Source organism: Metopolophium dirhodum, chromosome 1 (assembly GCF_019925205.1).
Source record: "Metopolophium dirhodum isolate CAU chromosome 1, ASM1992520v1, whole genome shotgun sequence".
Taxonomy (NCBI): Eukaryota; Metazoa; Arthropoda; class Insecta; order Hemiptera; family Aphididae; genus Metopolophium; species Metopolophium dirhodum.
This window is the reverse complement of record NC_083560.1, coordinates 116,433,535-116,459,699: the sequence shown is the minus strand read 5'-3', so window position 1 is coordinate 116,459,699 and position 26,165 is coordinate 116,433,535. Positions and strand designations below refer to the sequence as shown.

At 34.8% G+C, this 26,165-nt stretch overlaps 1 protein-coding gene across 3 annotated transcripts in view; it reads right to left on the bottom strand.

The window, feature by feature from the left end:
* The window catches only part of LOC132936755 (trehalase-like), a 131,234-nt gene that overhangs the window by 92,639 nt on the left and 12,430 nt on the right, over positions 1–26,165 (bottom strand). The window lies entirely within an intron of this gene.

Sequence of the window (26,165 nt, the reverse complement as noted above, 5' to 3'; positions counted from 1 at the left end):
TTTATTTTTCAATTAATGAAACTTATTATTGCCAAAAACCAATTTTGTATATTATAAAGTAATTTATACTATATTATTCCAAAAATAATATTACTTAACTTGCAGTGCCGTAGCTACGGGGGCGTCGTACAATCTACTTGCCTTTGGCATTGTTTTTTCATTCATTGGGTATTTAGATTACAATAATTTATATTAAGGCCTAAGGAGATTGCAAACGGACAATTATTTCAACCAAAATGTATCAATCTTTTGTCAATCATACCGATGGACCTGATAACGCGATAAAACTTCTGGAAACTGATTTGAATTCGTTAATATGTGTACTTGAGATCGATCACGTCACTTTTTGAAAATGTTGTTCTTAAGCTCTTATACATTTTGTTTAAATTTACGAAATTTTAAATGCTGATAATTCAAAAATTAAATTAATTATCTTAAAATGTAGCCTGATTGATCTTAACGAATCCAAATCAGTTTTTAGAATTCTCATCGCGTTATCTGGTCCATCGGTAGGATTGATTAAAAAAAGTACAAACAGATACAAATGAGCATAAATTGTTTACCGTTCACGTGCCTTAGCGATGACTTGTAAATACGCGTCCGCTATTTTATTACACACTTGCAAACACAATATAAAGATTACTATGCACAGTGCACACATTTACAAGACCCACATGCGTATACAATTTGAAAATTGCCTAGTTTGAACTCCTTAAAATCTGTCTGTTTGCAATCCTCTTAACATCATAATAACATTATCAAGTTTAATTATTATTATGCCATTAACCCCCCCCCCCCCCCCCTCAATTTCATAACCCTGGCTTCGCCACTGATTGGAACTTAAAAACACTGAGCTAATATTTTGTTATAATATTCTTAATGATGATTGTTGCACTTACTATTAGGGTTTCTATTTTTTAACCATATTTTGAAAGATTTAATAATCAAATACAGACATTTTAACTTTTTTTGAACAGTTTTTATTAAAGTACAATATGTATTTATGTATTTATATAGTACAATGAGTAAATTGGAGAGGGATTATTGGCGTGAAAGGTAAGAATCCCGTTAACTACACCCCGAGGTAATATTTACAAAATAAGAACTATAATTTATAACTATTGTCTATTATTAACATTAAAAAAGTTGGTATGTGAGTGTCATTCTGCTGTACAGTAGGTTACGAGTTGATCACTGTAATGGATGGTGTTAAATTTGAATTCAATGATAGGTATAATATCTTTGTATACGAAAAACGATTCTGAGCGAAGACGGTTTGGAAAGGATATTTTATATTAAATTTATATTACGGTAGCCGGTGAATTTAATTAATATTATTTGTATATAATAAAAAACGTGTTTATATATTTTTTAGATTATTTGGTTATATAAGTTATATTATGACTATACTTACGTGGAACCATATTTTAAATTTTTAATCTTTATAACTATATAAATTGAACATTTTATACATTTTTAACTGCAGAATAATTTGCAAATTTTCAATATGATAAATATTGTGAAAATTTGAACTTTAAATGTTAATAAAAAAAATTTGACTACCTATATATTATTAATATTTTTCAATTGCTGATGTAACAATATATCAAGAGCCTTGTATTAAATTTACCAGCTTTTTGACCCAAAATCTATTCATTTATCGCTCCGCTCAGAATCTAAAACAGGTATATTATACCATCATGGCATCATATTATAAATTACAATTTACAATAGGTATTTTATAAAACTTAAATTATTTCTATAATTATTAAAAGACTGCTATGATTCAAATTTATTACCAGCACAGTTCACAATGTAGTTTTTGTAGGAAAACATTTGTTAAAAAGATTTTGGGTCTCTTGTTCATCGAGGGAATTCATTTTGAAGCGGATAATAGAAAGTATTTCTGGACAATCAATAACACCTATAATATTAAATTATGTTAGGATCGAGAGAGCAAAAACGAATGTTTGTCATTAAGTGGATATAAATTAAGCAGATACCTACATTTTGGTAAGATCCATGAATGTTAAATGAGATAAAACGCAAATAATTATTTTGTACTGACTCAATGGCTTCGTCTTACTTAGGCGTACTATTAATCCAAATCGAAGGGCATTATTCAAGATTGGAGCAAACGAGAGAGCAGCTGTAGAGTGTTTTAAAATTGTCTTCCTAGTTACTTTCTAAATTACCTATGCAGTAAAACATTTGATGATGTTAAACCGGCTTATGATTTTTTTATAAAAATATAATTTAAATTAAATTGCATATACATACAAATTCAAAGGAGAATTTGATTTATAATAAATAAATAAAGACTATAAATAGAGTATAATACATATCTATATAATTAATATATAGGACGGAAAAAAACAGTATCAACTAGCCCACTGCATGCATCAACATATTAACACATGTTGCTTTAGAGATATATTTTTATAATGTATTAATGTTAAAACATTATTGAAAATGTACCTACTAATTTGAATCTGCGACAATAGTTTCAGCTAGAGAAACACGTCTAGTCTGAAACTTATATCAAAACGTATTTGAGAAATTATATTTTTGAAAATCGATAAAATGATTTAGCACTAGTTAATATTATATTCCAAGAGACATTAATTAATTAAAAAAAGGAAAAAGAAATGTATTTAGATTACAAAATAATACTTTAGTATTATTATTGTTATTAATTATTATTATCATCCTCGTCACTTATTCAATATAATTCTATAATTTGTGGTATTAGATAAGCAATACCAAGAGGAAATAAATGCACAAAAAAATGCCTACTTATATTAATATTTGGTAAAAAATTCAAGTCTTGTATTTTGGATTACAACAAAAAAATAAATCGGTTTTTCAAAAGTGATTTTGTATACAAATATCTGCTTTACCCTAGTTTTTAGAAAAATACTGGGAATTTGTACTTTTACCTACCTAAGTAGTAAATACCAACTATCTAAGTACCAGAAACCACTCTAAAAGTTGAAGATTAGAACATTTTAATTTTTATTGCGCTCCAATATGCATACACATCTTTGTAAACAGTAAGCTAATACATTCATCTTTCTACTCAGAATCTATTATCTTATATATAAATGTGAAAATGAAAACCTTTGAGTGATATGTTCTCGGAAACTACTGAACCGATCGTTATGGTTTTTTTTTTAAATTGAAAAGCTCATTGCGGAGAAGGTTTAAGGCTTTTGATCGATTCTCTAACTTTAAAAACAAAGGAGTTATGAATTATCATAAATAATGGCCTGTTACGTAATAATAAATCAGTATTATTCTCAACTCTTATAACCCATAGCAACCATTAATAAACAACAATTTCTATCGTAAATCTCAAAATTATTGAGATTATAATTATAATTATAATTACAACTTCGTTGCCCGTTAAATGTATCAACTCTATATGACTCAAACTTTGTTCAATTCGTTTTTTAATATTCGGTGTATAGTATTCAAAATTTATTTTAACTTTTCCGTTTCACGGAATAAAAATTCTGATATACGCAGCAGTATATTATCAGGTAGGAAATCTACCTACGGTAGATCGCGGACACCATGCTGTTTGTACGTATGATTTAACTCTAAAGTATCAAAGTTATACCAAGTTTGTTGTTTTTACTTAATATAATCAATTTATACAAAATCCTATCCTAACCTAACTGACTGAAATCCGATGAATGAAATAAAAAACAAATTTAACCCTTTGTAAATATTAACCTATCTTCTTCCCAGAGGTCTAGTCTACCAACTAACTATATAAATACACAGACTATATAACTATACAGACTAAACACTGGAACTACTTATCAGATCTTATATGTATATTGACAAAAGACACTAATACAAATCAACAAATATGCCCGATTAACCAATAGCAACAAATATATTATACACAGGTGGATTTTCCTAAAATTTTCTTTTATATAAACCTTCTCTGTGAAATACTCTTTCGTTTAAAAAAAAAAATCAAGACATTTATAATATATACAAGAAGATCTGATAAGTAGTTCCAATGTTTAGTCTGTATAGTTATAGTCTGTGTATTTATATAGTTAGATATATATATAAATTAATGTTTGTGGGTAGATTGGACCTCTGAGAAGAAGATATAGGTTAATTTACAAAGGGTTAAATTTGTTTTCTTTTTTATTCATCGGATTTTAGTACGGTTAGGTTAGAATAGGATTTTGTATAAATTGATTATATTAATCCACTGTAGGTGGAATTAAGTAAAAACGACAAACTTGGTATAATTTTAATACTTTGGAGCAGTGGTTCTCAATCATTTTTGTACCTCGACCCAAATCTTTCACGACCCACGTGATTTAACTTTCCAAGAAGTAGTTATATAAGAACAAAATTTGTTTATTACTTTTATTAGGTATTTATTATTTTATAGGTTTATAATCAATATATTTTTAAAAGATAATGTACTTTTAATAATGAGGCGTATTAGTACCCGTCGTAATAAATAAATATACGGCAAATTATTATTTATTATCCACGTTATTTTTGGTACTATATTACTATAATAATATAAGTATATTTAATATTAATTTAACATAAATTTCTTGAAATCTATATAATTCAAAACATTTTTCACGACCCACCAAAAATTGACTGACGACCCACCAATGGGTCGTGACCCACAGTTTTAGAAACGCTGCTTTAGAGTTATACACTATAATCATACACTTACGCACAAACAGCACGGGGTCCGCGATCTACCACAGGTAGATTGCCTACCTGATAATGTACTGCTGTGAATCAGAATTTTTATTCCGGGCAACGGAAAAGTTAAGATAAATTTTGAACACCATACACCGAATATTAAATAACAAATTGAACAAAGTTTGAGTCATATAGAGTTGATACATTTAACGGGCAACGAAATGCTCGGGATCAGCTAGTATATATATATATTTATTTTTCAAAACTAGTGTATTGTAATTAGGTACAACGCATCTAAAAAAAATATTTCCAAAAACGTGAAAAATTGTATTAATAGTTCCACATCAACTAAGAAATTGATACTTAAAAATTTAGACAGCCCTTTTAGAATTGTGAAATTGAAAATTCGCAGTAATTTTGAAAAACAAAAAATATTCAAATTTAAATTTCAAATTAATTATCAATTTAATCACTAGTGTTGGGAAATATCTAGATAAATTTATCTAAATACAAAAAGATTTATATATTTATTACAAATTATTATAGTTATCTAAATAATTTATTTTAGTACATTAAACAAATTTTAATATTATGAAATTATAAATATTTTTTATTATTTTATGTTTATTTTAAAATGTTTTAAATTATGTATTTTTTTTTTATTACCTGAATCACCAAATATTATGAAAATAAAACATGCAATTATCTGGAATTTATCTATATAAAAATGTATTAATATTTGTATGTTTATCTAGATACAATTTAGTACAAATATTATCTTTATCTTATAGATAAATCATTAGTTTTTTATTCCCAACACTGTTAATCACTGAATATTTGAGTCCTAATTTATTTTATAGTAAATAAAATTTCTGTATTTTAGATGTAGATGTTGAAAATGAAAATACTCAATATGTTAAAGGCAGTGCAAATGCAGCTCCTACATACACTGTTCTTGAATGTAAATCAAATAATGATAATCCTAGTTATACAAATGTATCCAATCATTCTTTTATAAACCATCCAGCCACAACACATATAAACGTTCTAGGGAATAGAAGTTGTAGAAGAAGTTGTAGAAAATGTAAATGTAAATGAAATAGGATTACCAGAAGTTATAGAAAATGTAAATGTAAATGTAAATGAAATAGAATTGCAAAATGATAATAGTTCAAACTCTCGTCAAAATAGACGACAAAAATGAACATTTAAAGATACAAGATAAATGAGACAAGAGAGACGGCTCAAAAAAATATCTGGCCACTCATACATTAATACTACAGGGAAACTTATACTAGAGAAAACATTGTCACCATATTAACCAAATACCGTAAGATGTGTGCTAATATAATCTTTTGAAAAACAAAAGGAAACGTTTGAAAACTATTGGTCAGTTAAAAATATATTCAGCGTGAAACATATATAAGCAGTTTAATTGATGTGAGCAATAAAAGTACTCAAAGACGTCGACTAATAACCAGTTCCAAAAATCGGGAAACAACTACTTTTTATCACATAGTTCTGGAAGGAACTAGAATAAATATATGTAAACAATGTTTTCAGAAAATATTTTCAATAACCAACCAGTTTTTAGATTTATGATTAAAAAAAAAATATAATCCTTTAGGACTAGCACCACTAGATAAGAGAGGCCTTTCTAGTCCAAAATCGAAAGTTACTGAAGATGTAAAAGAAGGAGTTAAAGCTCATTTATTGTCAATTCCTAGTTATGAAAGCCATTGTACCCGAAAAGATTCTTCTAGGAAATACCTGCCATCTCATTGGTCTTTAGCTGACTTATATATAGACTATACATTAAAAAATCCAAATAAAAAAGCCAATAGAAAATTCTATGAAAAACAGTTCCATGACTTAAACTTGTCGATAAAACAGCCAAATAAAGATACATGTATGACGTGTGACAGATTGACAATGGCGAACAAAATCAATTTTCAAGAGAATATTTCCAATGAACTTAAAGAACATCAGAATCAAGCTGATTTAGCTTATGCCATGAAATCCAAAGACAAAGAATTGTCAAAAAATGATGAGAAGTTACATACAATAACCTTTGATATGCAGCAAATTTGGCAACTCCAGTAATATACAGTTCTTTAGCATTTTACAAGCGTCAACTCTGGACGTACAACTTGACAATTCACGATAGTTGAATATTTTTCAAATATTATATTTTATAAAGGAATAAACATTTATTTTGTAAAACAAATACCAAGTCGGTTACTTAGTTTTTATTTTTTTTTTATTGTTATATTCAATATACTCATATGGTTAATTATTTTGTATTTGCATTTGCATGTTGTTAAGAGTTAATACATTATTTTATACTTCAACATTCTGTTTTTGGTGACATAACCCTTTTATCACGTTTATAATCACATCGTAAAATCAGTGCAAAAAGAGTTAAGTCAGTTTTTTTTAAGTTTGTACAATATTAGGACTTAAAACAAATTTTAAGCAATACAAAAGCTCATTCATTTTGTAGTATAGAACTTATAGATTTTAATAGTGTCATGAACTACGTTAACTGTTGAATACCTGATCTTCCATATTTAATTTAACTTTGTTTTTGCTCTCCTGAAAAATTTGATTTTAATGACTTAACCCCTTTTTCACGCGCAACCGTGAATTATAATTTTGAAAATCATTTAAAGTATAAGTTAGAATTTGTCAATAGTTATATATATATATATTATAATAATTATTATAATATTTTAAAATTTTATGCAACTTATATTTGTAACAATTTTACAAATATTATATATTACTTTATTATTTCATATATTATACACAAATACATTACTATTATATTTGATAATTATTGACAACAATTTTATATTATCCTACATTAAAATATTTGTTTACACAACGTAGGTACCTATAATCAATGGTATAATATATAGGTATTTAAAAAGTAGGTCTACTATTTTTATTCGTTTCTATGTTGATAAACAAAGCATTGGAAATTAAAATCCTATTTTTAGCGGTTTTTCGTAATTTGTAGGTGGTTTTTCACGTGGCATTAAATAACTATTGAGAAAATCGAAAAATGACATCTCGATTCTTGATCCAATTTTCTAAAAGCTAAGATACTTGAAGAAATTGAAGCACTTCTTCTGGAAGAAATTTTGTATACAGGATATAAAAATAAAAAATAAATACCATTATAAAATCACTAGCTTCCTCAGAATCTAAAATACATACTATATAATAAAATAATAATATTATATCAGGTACTTTAGTGCTTACCTAGTTAATTAATATGCACTTATTTACAACATGAGTATTTAGATACTTGACATGACATTTCACACGTGTTTAATTAGAAATACGGCTTTAATTGATTAAATTATATTGTTAGGTAGCCACTTAGGTAGTTTTAATTAATATATTATTAAATTATTTGAAATATTATTTTTTCTAGTCAAAGAATACTTATTGTAAATAATTAAAAAATATCTACAGAATACTCAAAGGTAATACAAATTAAAAAAAAAGGTGGATAAGTGGATGTCGCTCTGCTGAACAGTAGGTTACAAGTGGGTCACTGTAATGGATGGTGTTAAATTTGAATTCAATGATATAATATCATTGTATAAAAAAACGATTCTGAGCGAAAACAGTCAGTCAGCCTATGATATTACCAAGTATATTTGATGATATTATTGTGAATAAAGTAATTTATATATAACCTATTTACGCGAAGCCTTGTTTTAAATTTTAAATCCTTAGCCATAAAAGTTAAACATTTCATACATTTTTAACTACAAAATAATTAATAAATTATAAATTTGATAAAAGTTTTGAAAATTTGAACTTTAAATGTTTATAAAGAAAAACTGTGACTAAGGATTTTTAATTCTTTTCATCTGCCTTTGAAACAATAACCTAGAAGCCTTCTATTAAATTTTCAAGCTTTTTTACTCAACAGATAACATTTTATTGATATTTTTAGAAAAAAAAACTAAAAAAATTGAAAACTGACAATGTCCGTAAACAGCTCAAAAAGAGACAAAATATTTTCAAAATTTTATGGTGTATAGAAAATGCTAATATAAACATTCAGTCAAAATTTCATGTCCCTACGGTCATTTGTTTTAGAGTTACACCGAAAACCAAAATCGATTTTTTCGAAAACAGATTTTGCGTAAAAATTCCCGTTTTTCCTTAATTTTTCTTTTGTTTTTCACGTCGCTTTTGAAAACTACTGGGAAGTTTTTACTTTTGACCCCCCCAAAGTACCAACTAGATTCACTTTCCTATCAGAAAAGTTACTGTTGAAGAAAATCCAAGCACTTTTACTGTCCTAAAAGGTGATGACAGACACAAAAATAAAAAATTAAAATAAAACACACATCATTGTAAAATCAATACATTCATCGCTTCGCTCAGAATCTAATAAATATTTTAGCATTTCTATGTTTTTATCCATATAATACATACGCGTTGATTAAGTTGGTCTGCTCACCCCCTATTTTCAATCAAGGCGTACCTATTCAAACGTCGGGCGCTTGTAAATTGCGCCCACACTAAGCCGGTAATAAAAATACTATAGTAAATTGCGCCCGGGATTTTTTTGGTTCTAAAATAGTGTAACAGGACATAAATTATAATCACTACAAAAAAGGCTCTTAACAGAGCCAACAACTATTATTTACGACAGCCAATCACAGCGTAGGACGAGTACAACCAATCACAGGACAGAACGAGAGTGAAACACCACATTTTGGACTTAAAAAGGAATTACAAGTATTTCCATTCATCATATGAACATCAAAAGCACATCAACGGATAGGGGAAGTCAAGACGAAGACATCAATACCTTCCCCATGGTCGTAACCCCCAAAACGTCGGAGATATCATCAAATCCATCACGAGAGAAAACACAACAGACAACCGGATTGTAGACACGTTTACTAGTTGGTACGGATAATAGTACTTATACTAGCAAGATTCGGCATAGCATCAACATCATCATCATTCTCCAGCCAACAGTTATCCTGTTAAGACGTCCTCTGCCATCTATACTCTGCAGCCAGCCGTTCTCAACACTTCAACAGGGCAACAGCGCCCATGGTTCACACCACGAACCTACAACCACAAAACAGCCGTTCTCACTGCTTCAACAGGGCTCCAGCGCCCACGGTTCACACCACGAACCTTCAACTCAAAACAGCCGTTTTCACCGCTCTTCAACAGGGCACCAGCGCCCACAAGTAAGCCGTTGCGAAAGCGACGTCCCTCCGTTTTAGCTGTCGTGGGGCCGCGCCCTCACATAGCCACAGCATCCCCACCCTATAAACACACCCACGCCCATCACTCATGGGCAAAAAACGCAAAGGGGGTAACCCCCCTACCAACCACTTACTTAAAATATCACGACAACGTTCTGCTCTTCCCTCTCCCACGCCATCGAAAAGTTCCGACTCCAAAACTTTGGACTCTCTCTCTGACTGGAGCCTTTCTACAAACCACTCGCTGTCCTCTGCGTCCTCTGAGACATCTATTAAATCAACTTCCGTACTTAAACCAAACCAAACAAATATTTCCGCACAAAATCAGACCACCTCCGTACAAAACCAAACCTCCTCCACACTAAACCAAATAACCTCCACACTAAATCAAACCAACTCCGCATCTAAACAATCTACTTCCGCACCAAACACACCAAAAACTCCGACTAAACCTACATCCGCCAGACCACCACCAATCATGCTAAGCTCCGGCTCCTGGCGGAAGATCGCTCCCGTGATCTACGCCCTCCCAAACCTTGCCCCTACCTCTCTAACCGCCAAATCGTCCTCCAACGGCCAAGTCACCGTCCAAACTTCTGATGCGACCCTTTTCCGGCTAATCCAAAAAACTCTACTGCATCATGGTATCGAATTCCACACCTTTTCACTCCCCGAAGAACGATCCATCAAGGTAGTTCTGAAGGGAATACCTAATGACATAACTTCTGACGAACTTGAGTCCCTGGGTTATTCCGTAAAATTCGTCCGCCGCTTTGGCACCCCAGATAAACCAATGCCTTTATGTCTCGTGCATATCGCTGCCAACCCGACTGCCAAGGATATATTTCTCCTTACCAACTTATTCTACTTGGAAATCTCAGTTGAACCCCTCAAACCCTCCGGCCCAGCCCAATGCTTTTCGTGCCAACGCTTCGGCCACGGTTCACGCAACTGCGGTCACCCACCTAGATGTGTGAAATGTGCAGGTAACCACTTGGCTAGCGACTGCCAAAAAACCCGCGAACAAGCCCCCACATGCTGCAACTGCGGCGGATCACATACCGCAAATTTCCGAGGTTGCCCCCACTTACTGGCTCAAAACCAACCAAAACCACAAACTCAGGCCCAAACCATCCCAAAACCAAACAAAACCCTTCCTATTCAAAAAACACCACCTCCCCCACCTGCACCTAGGCCCACCCTGTCCTACGCTACTGCAACTGCCGGAGCAGCTCCCCCCTCCCCCACTCCCCAAGCACCACAAATCAACCTGTCCCTGATTCTAAACCTCCTGACCAACCTACTGACTGCACTGGCAACCAACCAGGACCCCAAAACACTGATGGAAACGACCATAAAAGCATTCCTGACAATTCTCACGCCTCCCAATGAATAACTTAAAAATCCTGTTTTGGAACTCCAACGGTATTACACACAAACTTAATGAACTAACAGCTCTCGCGCTCCAACTACAAACCGACATAATCTTACTTAACGAAACTCGTCTATCTCCCTCCACCAACCTTCACATTCCAAATTACTTCACGTACAGGAACGACCTACCGACTACCCGGGGCTCGCCCCCTCACGGCGGCACGGCCGTCCTTATTCACCGTCGCATCGTCCACCAACCTATGACTCTTAACACAACCATTCAAACCTCTTCAGTCCTTATCAAACTTAACAACCATGAAATACTTGTATCAGCGGTATACAAACCACCTGGCGCCACTCTCTCGACACTTGACTTAGACTTACTTACCCAAAGCGCGGAATGGCAAATATCGGCAGGCGATTTCAACGCCAAACACCCACTGTGGTACAGTCACTCAACAAACGCAGCCGGCCGTGTTCTCTTTGATCACGTTCAACAATCGGACTATGTCATTACTGCCCCCTATTCCCCCACACATTTTCCCACTTACACCCGTCACAGACCCGACGTACTCGACATCGCCCTCGCACGTCTACCATACCCGACCCAAATCGAAAACCTCAACGAACTATCTTCCGACCATAACCCTATACTTCTTGAGACTCTATGTACTCCGATCTCATCGTCTCCTCCTACTACTAACCGCTTCATTAACTGGACAAAATACAAAACGATCCTTACCAACTTACCAAACTCTCCCGTACCACCGACAAATGACAAACATTCAATTGACCTAGCAGTCGATTGTCTGACCAAAAACCGGCAACACGCTATCGAAGCTAGCGTATTTACTCCTAAACTCAAAAACTCGTCCCTCTTACTTCCCGACTACATAAAACTAGAAATAACTGGAAAAAACCAACTACGCCGTCTATGGCAGAGAAACCGTGACCCAACCGTTAAACGCCAAAATCGCACTAATTCGTACCTTACTTCTAACTCACAAAACTGACCAATGGGACACCTTCCTAAACTCTCTTGACCAACAAGACAACTCCATTTACAAACTCAACAAATGCCTCCTTCATAAACGTCCAGCTTCTCACCCTATGACCGGGCCAAACGGTTTTGTCTTTCCGGCCAAAGACCGAGCCGAGCTGATAGCGGACTCTCTCGAACAACAATTCCAAACCAACCCCGGTCCCGACATACCAGAAGTGACCGTGTACTACCATTCACTACAAAACCACAATACTATAAAATCTAACCTGTTCACCACCCCCGGCACCGTTCAAAAAATCATAAGCGACCTTCGCAAGAAGAAAGCCCCAGGCGATGATCTCATCACCAACACGGCTCTTAAATTTCTTCCCAACAATATCTTACTATCCCTAACGCAAATTATAAACAGCTCCTTCAGAATCTGCTACTTTCCATTTGCCTGGAAAAAAGCAGTCATAATTTCCATTCCCAAACCAGGCAAAGACCACAAACTACCCGTAAACTATCGCCCAATCGCTCTACTTTCCTCCCTATCAAAAATCTACGAACGACTCATACTCACTCACCTGCAAAACATACTCCGTGACAAAATCCGCCCAGAACAGTTTGCCTTCAGACCCGAACACTCTACTACCCACCAACTGACCAAACTCACTCACCAACTCAGCCAGAACTTTAACAACAACATAAACACCGCTTCTATATTTCTTGATGTGGAGAAAGCTTTCGACAGAGTCTGGCACGCCGGACTCCTTTACAAACTTTCTCAACTCAACATCCCGACCGAAATCATTAAAATCATCGAATCCTTTCTCACCGACCGCACTTTTATCGCTAAAATCGAAGACTCTTTCTCGTCCACCAGACACATTCTCGCAGGCGTCCCTCAAGGATCCTGCCTATCACCAACTCTCTACTTGACCTACATAAACGACATTCCGACGACTTCAAAAGCTCATCTCTCGTTATTCGCCGACGACACGATGTTCTTTACTTATGACCACAACCAAAAACGAGCAGCCATACAGTTACAACACCAACTTAACCTTGCAACCACATGGTTTCACCGATGGCGAATCAAAATAAACGCGACCAAAACTGTAGGTATCATTTTCGGACACTCAAATACCACCCACGTACCACCACTACTACTCGACAACCACTCCATTAACTGGTCCGACAAAGCAAAATACCTCGGTGTCACCATTGGGCGCAAACTCACTTTCGGCAAACATATTCAAAACATCACCAAAAAGGCTACCCGCATCCGAGGTTTGCTTTACCCCATACTAAATCGCACTAGCCCCGTTCCAACGACAACGAAACTTAACATACTAAAACTTTACGTCTCACCAATCCTAACGTACGCTGGCTCTTCTTGGGCACCCTTTATAGGACCCTCTTAATGGAACCGCATCGAATCCGTCCAAAACATCGGCATACGCACCATAACGCGTATGCCCACTATCGTTAGAAATTCGGTCCTTCTAAAATCGACAAATTTCAAATCTATTCAAACCTCCATTCGTTCCCAAACCAAATCAATGTTCTACAAAAATTCTTTCTCGAATCATACTCACATCCGACTTCTAGGTAAAACACACCCTCCCCCAAATACTAAACGTAAATTGAAACCCTACCCACTCTCTTGGGCAGACCAATAAATCTAACCGTTTCTTCTTAATTTCCATCCACTAGTAGAGGCATAAGCCTGGAATAGTAAACGGCATAGCCATCCCTTTCAAAGCAAAGCAAAGCATAGCATCAACAGTCCACATTATCACTCATCCAGCCAACAGTATCCTGTTAAGACGTCTTCTGCAAACTATACTCTGCAGCCAGCGTTTATTAGCAGCTCCTTCAGTCAGCCGTTCTCACCGCTCTCAACAGGGCATCAGCGCCCACTGGATCACTCCAGGGAACCCGTCCACTTAAACAGCCGTTCTCACCGCTTCAACAGGGCAACAGCGCCCACGGTTCACACCACGAACCTACAACCTCAAAACAGCCGTTCTCACTGCTTCAACAGGGCTCCAGCGCCCACGGTTCACACCACGAACCTTCAACTCAAACAGCCGTTTTCACCGCTCTCCAACAGGGCACCAGCGCCCATAAGTAAGTCGTCGCGGAAGCGACGTACCTCCGTTTTAGCTGTCGTGGGGCCGCGCCCTCACATAGCCACAGCATCCCCCCCTATATAAACACACCCATCACACATGGGCAAAAAACGCAAAGGGGGTAACCCCGCTACCAACCACCTACTCAAAATCGCACGTCAACGTTCTGCTCCCCCCTCTCCAACACCATCGAAAACTTCCGACTCTGAAACTTTAAACTCCTTCTCTGACTCGAGCGCTTCGACTCAACATTCACGATCCTCACTAACTTCCGTACAATCTACAGATACATTACTTCCTGCAATAACCAACACCGCCCCAACAACCCAATCTCCGTATAAATCTCCAACAATCCCCAGACCACCACCCATAATCCTGAGCTCCGTTTCCTGGCGTAAGGTCGCGCCCACCATATACTCACTCCCCAACTTACAACCCGGCTCCTTATCAGCCAAGTCCTCTGGCGAACGTGTAACCTTAAAGGCCGCCAATGCGACCCAATTCCGGCTAATCCAAAGCACCCTGCTGAAACATGGGACCGAGTTCCACACTTTCTCTCTCCCCGAAGAACGATCCCTCAAGGTAGTTCTGAAGGGAATACCTAATGACATAACTTCTGACGAACTCAAGGATGAACTTGAGTCCCTGGGTTGTTCCGTAAAATTCGTCCACTGCTTTGGCACCCCAGACAAACCAATGCCTATATGTCTTGTGCATATCGCTGCCAACCCGACTGCCAAGGATATATTTCTCCTTACCAACTTATTCTACTTGGAAATCTCGGTTGAACCTCTTAAACCCTCCGACCCAGCCCAGTGCTTCTCGTTCCAACGCTTTGGCCATGGTTCCCGTAACTGTGGTCACCCGCCGCGGTGTGTTAAATGCGCTGGAAACCACACTGCCAACGTCTGCCCCAAAACCCCTGAACAAGCTCTGACTTGCTGCAACTGTGGCGGTCCACACACGGCAAACTTTCGAGGCTGCCCCCAATTCTTGGCCCAAAAACAGCAGGTATCTCCATCACCGAACCAAAACTCCGCCCAACAACAAGTCTCACAACCAATCCCAACCTCTCCACCACCACCACCTCCCCATCAACAAAACTCTTCAAAGACTTACTCCGCAGCAATATCTAAATCAGCGCACACTTCTTTAGTTTCTCCAGTCCCACAATTTAACTTACCAATGATTCTCAATCTGCTCACCAACTTATTGACTGCACTATCCAACAATCAAGATCCTAAAACACTTATAGAAACTACAATTAAAACTTTCCTGTCCATACTCTCACCCCAAAATGGATAACTTAAAAATACTATTTTGGAACTCCAACGGTATTAAACACAAACTCAACGAACTACGTTCCCTCGCACTTCTACTTAAATCCGACATAATCTTACTTAACGAAACCCATCTATCCCCATCTACCAAACTTCATATTCCTAACTATTTCACTTACAGGAACGATCTGCCACCCATCCGCGGCTCGCCTGCTCACGGTGGCACGGCAGTTCTAATTCACCGACGCATCGTTCACCAACCTACCACCCTTAACACACTCATTCAAACCTCTTCCGTCCTTATCCAAATAAATGGCCACGAAGTACTTATATCAGCGGTATACAAACCACCCGGCGCCACACTCACGACTCGCGACTTAGACTTGCTAACCCAAAGTGCTGAATGGCAAATTTCGGCAGGTGACTTCAACGCCAAACACCCTCTGTGGTTTAGCCACTCGACAAACGCTGCCGGCCGCGTCCTCTTTGACCACGTTCAACAATCAGACTATACCATTACAGCTCTCTCATCCCCCCACACACTTCCCGACAAACTCTCGATACATACTCGACATCGCTCTCGTTCGTTTACCATACCCTACCCAAATCGACAACCTCAACGAACTATCTTCTGACCACAACCCTATTCTTCTGGAGACCATGTGTACTCCGGTATCATTGTCCCCTCCAATTACTAACCGCTTCATAAACTGGACGAAATACAAAACAATCCTCTCCAACTTGCCTAACCTAACCGAACGTCCGACCAACAACAGTCAGTCAATCGATTCGGCAATCGACAGTCTGACTAAAAACCTACAACACGCGATCGCAGCTAGCGTATTTACCCCCAGACATAAAAACTCATCCTTCCAATTACCCGACTACATAAAACTAATAATAACGGAAAAAAATCACCTATGTTGTCAATGGCAGAGAAACCGTGACCCGACTACCAAACGTCAACTTAACGCCAAAATCTCGCTAATCAGAACTTTACTCGAAACTCACAAAACTGACCAGTGGGACATTTTTCTTAACTCACTTGACCACCAAGACGGTTCCATATACAAACTAAACAAATGTCTCCTTCACAAACGTCCAGCATCCCACCCGCTGTCTGGCCCAAATGGTTTAGTCTTCTCGACCACCGATCGAGCCGAGTTAATAGGCGACTCTCTTGAACTTCAATACCAACCAAACCCTGGCCCCGACCTCCCTGAAGTAACTGCACATTTCAACTCACTACAAAACATTAAAATCACTAAGTCCAACCTATTTACCACTCCTGGCACAATCCAAAATATCATCAACAACCTCCACAAAAAGAAAGCCTCTGGTGATGACCTCATCACCAACACTGCTCTCAAATTTCTACCCAATAACATTCTACTATCCCTAACTCAAATTATCAACTGCTCCCTCAGAATTTGTTACTTTCCACGTGCTTGGAAAAAAGCAATAATAATTTCCATTCCCAAGCCAGGCAAAGGCCACAAACTACCTGAAAGTTACCGACCAATTGCTTTGCTCTCCTCCTTATCCAAAATTTACGAACGAATCATCCTCCCTCACCTGCAAAACAATCTCCGTGACAAAATCCGCCCAGAACAATTTGCCTTCAGGCCAGAACACTCTACCATTCTTCAACTGACCAAACTTACTCACCAACTCAGCCAGAACTTTAACAACAACGTAAACACCGCTTCCATCTTTCTTGACGTAGAGAAAGCCTTCGACCGAGTCTGGCACGTAGATCTCCTCTACAAACTATCTCAACTCAACATCCCGACTGAAATCGTTAAAATCATCGAATCCTTTCTCACTGACCGCACTTTCATCACAAAAATCGAAGACTCTTTCTCGTCCACCAGACACATACTCGCAGGTGTCCCTCAAGGATCCTGCCTCTCTCCTACTCTCTACTTGATTTACATAAACGATATTCCAACAACTCCAAAAGCTCATCTCTCACTATTCGCTGACGACACAATGTTCTATACTTTCGACAATAACCCAAAACGCACAGCCATACAATTACAACACCAACTCAACCTAGCTACTACATGGTTTCATCGCTGGAGAATCAAAATAAACCCGACCAAAACCGTAGGTATCCTTTTCGGACGTTCAAATACTTCCCCCATCCCACCATTAATACTCGAAAATCATCCAGTGAACTGGTCGAATCACGCAAAATACCTTGGCGTCACAATCGGCCGCAGACTCACCTTCGATAAACACGTCCAAAACATCACCAAAAAGGCCACTCGCGTTCGCGGAATGCTCTACCCCATACATAACCGTTCTAGCCCCGTCCCAAAGACTTTGAAACTCAACATTCTAAAACTCTACGTCTCTCCAATTCTCTCTTATGCAGGCTCCTCTTGGGCACCCTTTATCGGTCCCTCACACTAGAAACGCATCGAATCTGTCCAAAACATCGGTATTCACACGGTAACAAGTATGCCCTCTATCGTCAAAAACTCGGTCCTTTTAAAATCTGCCAATTTCAAGTCTATAAAAACTCTATCCGTACCCAATCTAAATCGATGTTCTACAAAAACTCCTTCTCTGCTCATGCCCACATCCGACTCTTAGGTAAAACTCACCCCCCTCCAACCACTAAAAATAGGATCAAACCCTACCCACTATCATGGGTAGGCCAACAATTTTAAATAATCACCCTCACCAACTTTCATCCACTAGTAGAGGCAAAAGCCTGGTATAGTTAACGGCATAGCCGCCCCTTCAAAGCAAAGCAAAGCATAGCATCAACACACTCTCATTTTTCATTCAAGCTTCGACCAAACTACAACGAAGACTGAAGACTCCGATCCACGGCGTTCAAGTGCCACGACCGACGAACGACGACCAGTACGATCCCGTGTGCAACTCTTACAGAGTATCGCCACAAATCGATCGTACGGTCCAACGACGACACCAGATACGGCCCACGGCGTGCAAGAGCCACGACCAGCGAACGACGACCGGTACGATCCCGTGTGCAACTCTCTAGAGCATCGCCAATTCCAGAACATTGCCGGTTGCCTATATATCTTTGTCCACGGAGTTAACTAAGTGGTAACCTCTCGTTATATCCGACGTCGGAGAATGGCTTAGACCGGAACTCCGATGCGCCACACTAAGCTTCGTGCGACATAGATTTGGCCCAACGTGAAGGACAGCGACGGAGGGTCTTACAAATAAAGACAATAACAACCAGTCAGACACGGGGATTCGACACCTGGGTAAACGACCAAAAGACGGTTCAAATTGTGAAACAAATTGTCCTTTTCAGGACACCTCTGATAAAACAAGTCCCCCCAAGCGCGCCTGCCTAAGCCTCGCTCAATCCGAACAGCGATTGTAATTAGACGCCACTTATTTGAGCGGGCCTAATTCAATTATCTGTTCCATCCATTATTTTGTAATAACGACTAAATACTTTTGTATTATATAACTATTAACGGGAAAAAGGTATTTCCCATCCCCAAATATTGTAATTTGTAAAATTTTATAAATAAAGAACTAATTATATGAATAAAACAAATGTATTAATATTCATGGTAAATGACAATATAACTGAATAGTTAAATTAACAAGCAACGTTTCAATAGGTATAGTAAATTGTGCCCATAGTATCTACTATCTAAGTGACCTTGAATTCATCGTTACCTATTATGTGTATTTTAAAAATACTGTTGTTCATTTATTGGTGGAGCCGAACGCTTATCGCTATAATCGATATGATATTAGCGATATCAATGCGTATACAACGACTTCACGTATAGGTAATATTTTGGTAAGCCGTTTGCACGCAACAGTGAAGCATTATATAAATATTATGGATATTATACATACTGAAAGCCAGAAAGAAAATTACGTTATAAGATTCCAAACATTTAAATTTTCAAAATTAAAACGTGAGTTGTCTTCGGGTGAAACAAAGTGGCGATGTGCTGTAAAAACGTGTAAAGCATTTTTGAAAACGATAGAAAAAAAAAATAACATGAAAATAACGGAAAAAAAAGTGAATCACAGTCATAAAATATATATTCAAAAATTACAACGACAAATTGTGTCCGCTAGTGCAAAGAGAAAAGCAACCGAAGATATCTGTGAAAGACCAGCAAAAATACTCCATAGTATAGCAACTTTACTGTTCAAGATACGAGTTTAATCAAGGTTAGTGATGTTAAATATATCAAAAGAAATATGTATAATGCAAGAAGAAATGTACTACCTCCATTACCAAATACAACTCAATCTGTTCAGGAAGCTTTAAACTCTATGCAATACAAAAGCTCGAAAGGAGAGGATATGCTTCTGTATAATGATTTTAATAGTGAACTCGTAATCATATGTTGTAAATCAAATTTAGAAATATATGTAAAGCAGAAATGTTATATGTAGATGGTACATTTGAGTATTGTGCCAAGCACTTCCTTCAACTATTTAGTGTTCATGGATATTTTAACGGGCACTATATACCATTGGTGTTTGGTTTATTAAAAAATAAATCTACTAACACTTATATCAATTTTTTTCAAACATTGAACGAAAAATGTACTGAAAACGGCTATATATTGAAACCCAAATCTATGGTTATTGACTTTGAAAAAGCTATTCATTTGCTTACCTAAACGTTTGGCCTGAAGTCGTAATTATAAGATGTCGATTTCACTTAACACAGGCCTGGTAGAGACGAATTCAAAAAGTTGGTTTAAGTTCAGAGTATAAATCAAATGGATCTATAATTAGAGAATGATTATTACATGTGTTTGGAATGGTATTTTTAGAGCCAGAAAATGTTTTCAATTATTTCAACTATGAATTGATGCCTACGATGCCTGAAGATGATCGACTTAGACAATTTTCTTGCTATATTTTAAACACGTGTATTTTATTCGCTGACTTTCATCCGAATACTTGGGCATCAGCTTCCGCAACATTAACTCGGACAACTAATGCCTGGGATTCTTTCCACAGTCATTTTAATAAAAGCTTTTATACACCTCATCCTCAGATTTATGGATAAAATATTAGAGTTACAATCTGAAATTTATATAAAAATGAATAGTATAAATGAACCTTACAAATTTCAAAACACCAAATCAAAAAAAAAAATTTTAAAAATGGAAAAAATTATTCAACAAAACAATGCAAACACTATTACGAAGGCTGAATATGTGAATATGATGTCTCATTACTATGCAGATAACTTATAACTGTATTTTTTATTATTAACATTTTTAACCTAACAAAAAATATTTAAAAAATTATAGTTAATAACCTATTTAAAAAAAATAAATACATTTTCCTATTTTTATGTGAATTATGAATAATGAATATGTGAATATGATGTCTCATTACTATACAGATAACTCATAACTAGATTTAGGATGTTGATGACCTAAAAAACACACAAAAATGCCCTAAAAAAATGCAAAAAAGCCCTAAAAAAGTGCAAAAATGCCCTAAAAACTTTAAAAAATGACCTTAAAAATTATCTAAAATACTAATTAAGTAAGTGATAAATCACTACTGACAATAGTTCCTTTTACTGCAATATTATAAGCACGTCAGTCAATAGGTCTAATGTCTATGTCAATTTAATCTTGTTTATCGGATTTATTCCATACAATTTATAAATATAATACTCGATAAGCGTGTATGATCGGCGTATGTCTGAAAGAGCACTTGTTTCATCAATATATAACACTCAAAGACTAAATCTTATCGGAACGCGATAAATGTAAGCACAACAAAAACCCACGGGAGGCGTTCAAAATCCCGACAATGATAATCCCGAATGGTCAAAAACCCCAAACCAAAATCCCGACAGTCTAAAATACCGACAGTTCAAAATACCGACCATTTGAAATATCGTCAAAATAAAATAATTTTATCTTATCTTATAAAAGTTTAATTTAGTACCTATATTATCTAAAACGCTCAATTATTTGTCCCAAGTCTCAGTGAACGATTGAACATTTCAAATGAACAAACGTATTTTTGCGTAAAAATTACGCCACTGGTTTGGGAACCTATTTAAAAAACTTTTTATTTATTTAATTATACAACAAATATATTTTATATTATGTTTCAAATTATTAAATTATTCGTTCAATATATCAATTAATTGATTTAAACCATTTACCGTCAAACCAAACTATTTAATAGAATTAGATACTTCAATTGGCAATAATGTATATTGTACGGGCTTAGAAGATACGTAATTGTTTAATTTGAATAATAAAGATTGAAAATTATTCGAATAAATCTGGAAGTTTGCACAACTTGGAGCTTGTATCTGTGTGTGGTTTATCTCCAAATTGTTATCACTCAAAAAATAATCAACTTGCAGGAGTAATATAACTTTGTAAGATTTAGTATAGGCATTAGGCACTAAGTTGGGTGGACTTAGTTCATAAATCTAAAAGCTTCTACTCGCTAGAAAGTCATGTCACGTACATTTTAATATGAAAATTAATACGAAAAATATGTGGGTGTCTCTCTGCTGTACAGTAGGTTACAAGTGGGCCACTGTAATGGATGGTGTTAAATTTTAATTTAATTTAATATTCGAAAAACGATTCTGAGCGAAGACGGTCAGTCAGTCTATGATTTATTACTAAGAGCCGTTCTTACAATGTTAGGTAAAGTGTCGGTTAACTTAAACGGACATTATAGGAACGGCTCTAAGTATATTTGATGATATAATTGTGAATAAAGTAATTTATTTACCTATTTACGAGGAACCTTGGTTTACATTTTTAATCCTTATCTAGTTATCTATAAAAGTTGAACATTTTATGAATTTTTAACTACAAAATCTTTTAGATTCTGAATGGAACGATGAATGTATTGATTTTACAATGATGTGTGTTTTTTATGTTTGTGTCTGTCATCACGGTTTGGGGCAGTAAAACTGCATCGATTTTCTTCAACAGTATCTTGTTCGATGGGAAGTCAAATTTTAAAATTCTCAAAAGTTTTCAAAAGCGCAGGGAAAAACAACATAAAAATTAAGGAAAAACGGGAATTTTTACGCAAAATTGGTTTTTGGTGTAATTTTAAAACAAATGAACTACATGACATTTTCACTGGTCGTTTATATTTGCTTTTTCTATACACGATTCAATTTTCAAAATATTTTGATTTCTTTTGAATGGTTTAGGAACATTTTGTTTCCAATTTTATTAGTCTTTTTTTCTATGAATGTCAATAAAACTTTATTTGGTGGTTAAAAAAGCTTGAAAATTGAATACAAGGCTCCAACTATATTGTTACATTGACATTTAAAAAATATTAAAAATCCTTAGTCACAGTTTTTATTTAAAAACATTTAAAGTTCAAATATTGACAAAATACGAAAAATCATGAAAATTAACAAATTATTTTGAGTTGAGAATCCATAAAAATTTTTCTTTTTGAATCTAAGATTTGAAAATGTAATACAAGATTCCTCATAAGTTTGTCTACCTTTATCAAAAAAAAAATGTCTACAAGCAAATCAAATTACATTTTTATGAGCGTTTGAAATTCATATTTTTACAATATTGGATATTCACTCGATTTCTCGTGTAGCGGTTTTATTATTTTATTGTTATTTAAGAACGAATAACTGTAGATACTTTAAAAGTTCAAATTTTGACAAAATTTATCAAACTTAAAATTTAATAATTATGTTGTAGTTAAAAATTTATAAAATGTTCAACTTTTATAGCTAAGGATTTAAAATTTAAAACAAGGTTCCGCGTAAAAAGGTAAATATACGGAATATTACTTTATTCACCGTTTTCGCTCAGAATCGTTTTTCTTATACAATGATACTACCTCATTGAATTCAAATTTAACACCATCCATTAAAGTAACCAACTTGTAACCTACTGTACAGCAAAACGACATCCACTTACCCATCTTTTTTTAGATTTTAAATTTGATATATTTTGTCAAATTTCAAACTTTAAATGCCTATGAAAAAAAATTGGGCCTATGTATTTTTAATATTTTTAAACTGCTATAATAACAATATATCAGGAGCCTTGTATTAAAAGTGTTCATGATTTTTCCAACCAATAACATTTTCTTAACATATATAGAAAAAAATTTAAAAAATTGGAAACTGAATGTATCCGTAAACAGTTCAAAACAATTAAAAATATTTTGAAAATCTTATCGTAAATAGAAAATGATAATAAAAACAACCAGTGAAAATGTCATATACACTCGTACATACTCGTATATACGGTTATTTGATTTACAGTTATACCAAAAACCAAAATCAATACTGTCGAAAACCGATTTTGCGTAAAAATTCCGGTTTTTCCTTGACCTCCGGAATTTCCACTCGTCCGAAGATTCACTTTCTCGTCTAACAAGATACTGTTGAAGAATATCGAAGCATTTTACTGCCCCAAACGATGATAACAGACACAAAAAGAGAATTTTGCCTAATGAAATGTAACTATACAAACAAAAATATATATAAGTGTATTATAGAATGAGTTAAACTTATTATTTATATCAGTATATTTTTTGTTAAAGAATTTTAATACATTCCTATTTATTTAATGTTAGATATGGGGCTGGTAGTACAACTCAATTGAATGACAAATACGTGGCTAATGCTGATATGTAAGTAAATACCTAATTATTGATAAATAAATAAATAACTAAATTTTAAAATTTTAAAAACATCATTGTAAAATGAATTAATCGTTTCAATCAGAATCTAAAATTTATTTAGTTCAACGACAACTTTAACTTCTCCTATACAACACATAATAAAGGGACTAAGGCATCTAAATGAAAACTACGCAACCCAAATTGCAGAATAAATTTAATTTCTGTTCAATATTTTATACCTGCCTAGTTCTTACACAGGCACACAGCCATTCGTTGTCTTCGCCTTACAAGTGCGTAACATAGCAAATTTACACTGAGGGGCGTTAGTTTAAAAATTTGAGCGAATCGACCTTTTATGAAACTTGATGGTAAAAACATTATCTGTGTTTGTATGTGGTTTTTCACGATGGTTCAATTTTTTAGCAAGTTGTGCGTATATAATATAGCGTAAATTAAAAATGCTCATAACTCACATAAAAACTGAACTATCGTAAAAAACCCACATACAAACACAGATAATGTTTTTATTATCAAGTTTCATAATAGATCGATTTACTCTAATTTTTAAACTAACTGAGTTAAACGTGATCTGCTGACCGTACATTTGCTATGTTATTCACTTATAAGACGGAGACAACACATATCGGTGTAGCGTCCTCTTAATGATTTTAATCACGATTGTGTTAACATAATCAGCTTGTATTTTTAATATCTATGTAATATATACATATTACCTATATAATATATTATATGTACCTATATTTAAGAAATTTTAAATATTTTTGACATACTTATGTACCTACCTAACTAATGAATTTATAGTTTATTTGGATTTTATGAGGGGGGAAGCTCTGACTCTGCACGCAACAACCCTTAAATCTTTTTTTGTGAGCTGAAAGTTTATAACTAATATAAAAATAATATAATACCTATTCTTTTTTTCTAATATCGGAAGCTTTACTTTATCCATTTTAAAATGTAAAAAAGAACTTTAATATTGGTTGTCTAACTATTAAGTAATAACTAACCATGGTAATTATTTGACGAAACTATTTTTCAAAATAATTTGGTTGTGTAATAGAAAGATTTTAGATTGTTTGTATTGAATGTGAATAATATTATGATATTTAAGAGTTCGTTAATTTTTATCATCAATGAAAAGTGATAATATGACAGCGAGTAATTTGATAAAACTTATTTTTAATTTTTAACAAAATATGTATTATATTTTTTGCACTTTTGTTAAAAACTCCTACTTTATTTCTATACACTGATTGTGTGTTGTGTACCTATACTGTATTGATGTATAGCGGGGGTGGCCAGCGAGAAGAGACTCGCGAGCCACCAAATATATTAATAAATATGGAAGAGCCAAAATGTAAAGAAAAAGGTCATATTATTATATAATTTTTATATATATGTGATATTGTAAATAAGATAAGATAAGGTATCGTATTTAATAAAATGTGAAGAATACGATAACAATAATTGTACAATAATCTAAAATTAAATTTTATCTTCATAAATACCATAATTATAAAAATATCATACAGACATAGACACACATGGATAATGGATATTATGTCTTCATAGTGCTCTTTGACGTCGTGCGTGTAACAACACAACATTAATAAAATAATTATTATGTCTAAGAAACGGAAGTATGAAGAAGAACACAGAGAATTCAATTACAATGGGAAGAAGAGTTCTTTTTCATAGAACGAAACAGTAAACCATTTTGTCTCATCTGTCAATCCCAACCATCACAATTTAAGGTTAGTAACTTAAAACGCCATTATGAAACAAATCACAG